Genomic DNA, 4,424 nt, shown 5'->3' with positions numbered 1-4,424 from the left:
TCAATAGTTGTCATGCCGTACATTGGCACAATGCAAACCCCAAGTCTCCAAACTTGCATAACTTAAAACATGAGGATGCCCATGATCTCCACTTCCCCTTCTGTTTCAACCTCTCTCCCAAATCCAAGACTGTATTCCCAATCACTTGTAGGACATCACTTTTTTCAAATATTTTGAAGGCATACAATACCTAACAGGTGAAAAATGCAACTCTATTTTTTTTAACCTATCCGCCTACAAACTTGTTTGTTTCTCTATATTCTCTGTTTCATTGAATGGTATCACTGTTTACTGAGCTTCCCAAGGTCTTTTCCTTTACTTCTATTTCAATACCAGTGTCTTCTTTCTGGTCAGTTTCTACTGAAGAAGCTGTGCTGGCCTCTCAATACCTATCAAATGAACATCAAATTACATCAAGTTGTGTAGAGTGTCCGATCCAACCTTCCAGCCTTATCTCTCCCTTGCCTTTTGGACCCCTATGTTGCAGCCAGACTGAAGGTCTTGTTCTTTTTCAAACAAGCTGTGCCCTTTCATAACTCTATGCAAAAGGGCACAGATTATTGTCGACAATAATCTGGCTACCTATCCTAAAATTAAATCTCTCTGGATTTAGCTGCTTTAAAATAAAAAGTCTTCATTTGAAATTATCCATGTATGTTTAAATTATTTATGAACAGGTTTATCTCTTCCCATTACTCTGAGCTAACATAGATCAAGAAGCCCATTTTTCATAGCCCAGCACCAAGCACACTAAGAGGTGCAATGTTGATGCTCATTAAATATTGTTGTAAGCCTTGACATGTCAACATGGAGCAGGTGACTGTGTGGGGTGATAAAAGTCTCCATGAAACTGTTTTATGATTCCAGGGCCCATTATAGCATGGCCTGGCTCCTTGAGGTATAGAGTGGTAAGGAGGAAAGCACTTCACCTTGGTAACTGTAGAACTTCACAATTGCTTTCCACCTTTTGCTGTTCCTTTTCTGTGTTCTTCCTCTGCCTTCCTCATAACAACTCTATTTTATACTTAGCATTCTTGGAAGACACAGGAGGGACAAACCCAATCATGCACAATCTTGCTAATCAAGAAATAGAGCCTAATTCCCTCTTCTTGGATTGGGGGGGGGGGGTTGTGACCATTTTAGCCAATAGGATAAAATAGAAACAATAATGTGTGTCATAAAAAGGTTATAAAAGATGATACAGTTTTAACCTCCAATCTAGAATGTGATATAAGAAGTCCAACTACCATAAAATGAATAAATAATAGTAAAAAAATTTTTTAAAAAAGAAGTCCAGCTACCATGAAGCCACTGTGAGAAAACTCAGATCACAGGGAGAGAACACATGTAGATGTTTTGGTTGACAGTCCCATGTGAGGTCACAGAGATGACAGCCAGGACCAATTGTTAAATATGTGACTGAAATATCGTCAGAAGATTCCAGCTCCCAGTCACCAAGTCACTGCCAACCACGAGACTTCTAAGCTCAGGTGCCAGACATCATGAGAGAAAGGAAAGCCAACTCCTCTGTGCTGGTGTGAATTCCTGACTGGCATAATCCATGAATATAATAAAATACTTTAAAAGCTATTGAGTTTTAAAATCATATGTAACACAACAATAGAAACTGCAACATATGGACATGGGGTCTCTTCAAATGTTATCACTTACAATATTCCTTAAGTCCATCCTTTACCCATCAGCAATAAAACAGACAAATTTAAAAAATTACACACATCCTACATATGAAGTCAAAGAAGGGAGAAGACAAAATTTCATGAAAGAGTAAGGATATAGATTAAATCTGGGTATATAGGTTTATTAGAGAAAGAAAATATTAGAAGACAGATTTATCCAGAGAACTAAGAGTGAGATACTAATTTAAGAGTTGAGTCATGAATGTTGGCACTTTAGGTGATAGAATTTTCCTTTGGCCTTTAATAATTTTTCTAAAATTAAAATTTTGTCAAAAAAAGACTTCCACTTCTGGCAAAGAATTAGCAAAATTAATTCTAGACTAAACACAGTTCTGATGCTGCTTAATAATTCTTATAAGAAAAACTAAAATGGATCAAAATATTTTCAAGCAACTGAACTTTGTCCCAGAAAAAAAAATCAAGAATATTTTTAAGAATATGTAAATTAATATCCAGCCAACACTCAACAAGATACAATTCACAATGTCTGGAATCCAATCAAAACCTAATAGATATTAAAAGAAGTAGGAAAATATGACCTATAATAAGGAGAAAAATCAATCAGTTGAAGTCATCCAGAATATATACAGATGTTAGACCAGCAAAAAGAGCATTAAAATAATTCTTATAACTTACTGCTATATGTTGAAAAGTTAAGAAGTGACATGGGAGATATTAAAAAGACCCAAATAAAACTTCCACAGGTGAAAACTATAGCTGAAATTTAAAGTATACTAGATGGGATTAATGATGCATTAAAAATTGCAGAAGAAAAGATTAGTAAACATAAAAACATAAAAATAGACACTATCCAAAATGAAACATAGCAAAAATATAATTTTATAAAAATCAACTATGAGACAATTTCAAATAGCTTATTATACATTTAACTGGAGTCCCTAAATGGGGGACATGGAAAAAAATAATTTTTTTGAAAACATAATAGGTAATTTTTTTCAAATTTGATTAAAACTATAGACCCACAAATACAAGAAGGTCAATACATCCCAAGCACAGCAAACATAAAGAAATATACATCGAGGCACATTATGACCACATTGCTCAAAACTAGGGCTAAAGAGAAAATCTTTTTTTTTTTTTATAATTTTTTTAATGGGGTGACATCAATAAATCAGGGTACATATATTCAAAGATAACATGTCCAGGTTATCTTGTCGTTCAATTATGTTGCATACCCATCACCCAAAGTCAGATTGGCCTCTGTCACCTTCTATCTAGTTTTCTTTGTGCCCCTCCCCCTCCCCCTTTCCCTTACCCTCTCCCCCCTCCCCCCGTAACCACCACAGTCTTATCAATGTCTTAAAGAGAAAATCTTAAATACAACCTGGAGGTTGGGTTTGGGAAGATACATTACATATGAAAAAGTAAAACTAAGGGTTACAAATCATTTCTCATCAGAATCAACAGAAGTGAGAAAAGAGTGGAACACTATATTTAAAACAGTGAAAGAGAAAAATTATCACCTAGACATTTATACCCAGTGAATATATCTTTTTAAAAATAAAGACTTTTTCAGAAATACAAAGTTGGAAGACTACTTTATCATCAGCAGACTCATACTACAAGAAATGTGAAAGGATTCCTTCAGGCTGAAGGAAAATGATACCCGATATGAATCTCAATCCATACAAAAGAAAGAAGAACACTGAAAATGGCAACTACATAAGAAAATGTACAAAGATTTCTTTCTAATTGTTTAAATTCCTCTAAAATATAACTTACCATTTAAACAAAAATCACAACAATGTTGAAAAATTTGAAACATATATAAAAGTAAGATGTATGATGACAATAGCCCAAAGAATGAGAAAGTACAAATGTAAGTATACCACTTCAAGGTTTTTAGTATGTGATGTTTATAATATCACCTGAAGATAGTCTGTGATAAGCTATAGGCACGCATTATAAACCTTTAGGCAAGCACTAAAATAATAAACCAATGTCTTACAGCTAATAAGCCAAAAACAAGATAAACGGAATTACAGAAAACACTCTATTCAAAAGAAGGCATAAAATGTGGAGAAAAGAAAAAACAACAAAAAGATAGGACCAGGCAAAAAAAGTAGCAGGATGACAGAGTTAGCCTAATAATATTAATAATCACATTAAATATACCTGGTCAGCACACTGAGATCCATGGACCAAATCTGGCCTGTACCCTGATTCTGTGGGATCCTTAAGCTAAGAATGGTCTTGACATTTTTAGAGCCATTTAAAAGGAAGAGGAGGAGGAGGATGCAGTAGAAGCAGCAAAGATCGTACAGGCTTGGCCCACAAAGCCTTAAAATAGTTACTATCTGGCCCTTCACAAAAAAACTTTGCCAACCTCTGCAGCTAATTTAAAGGCAAAGATTGTCAGATGAGATGAAATAAGGCTCAACTCTATAGTGCCCACAGAAAAAAGTATACAACACAAAAAAGATTTAAAGTAAAGGGATAATAAGCCCGACCAGGCAGTGGCGCAATGGATAGAGTGTCGGACTGGGACGCAAAGGAACAGGTTCGAAACCCCGAGGTCATTGGCTTGAGCACGAAATCATAGACATGACCCCATGGTCTCTGGCTTGAGCCCAAAGGTCACTGGCATGAAGTCCAAGGTCACTGGCTTAAGCTTAAGGTCACCCCCATCAAAGCACATACAAGAAAGCAATCAATGAACAACTAACCAAGGAGACTAAGGAGCCACAATGAAGAATTGATGCTTCT

Source organism: Saccopteryx bilineata, chromosome 1, assembly GCF_036850765.1.
Source record: "Saccopteryx bilineata isolate mSacBil1 chromosome 1, mSacBil1_pri_phased_curated, whole genome shotgun sequence".
Taxonomy (NCBI): domain Eukaryota; kingdom Metazoa; phylum Chordata; class Mammalia; order Chiroptera; family Emballonuridae; genus Saccopteryx; species Saccopteryx bilineata.
The sequence above is the reverse complement of the archived record's forward strand: the minus strand, read 5'-3'. Positions refer to the sequence as shown.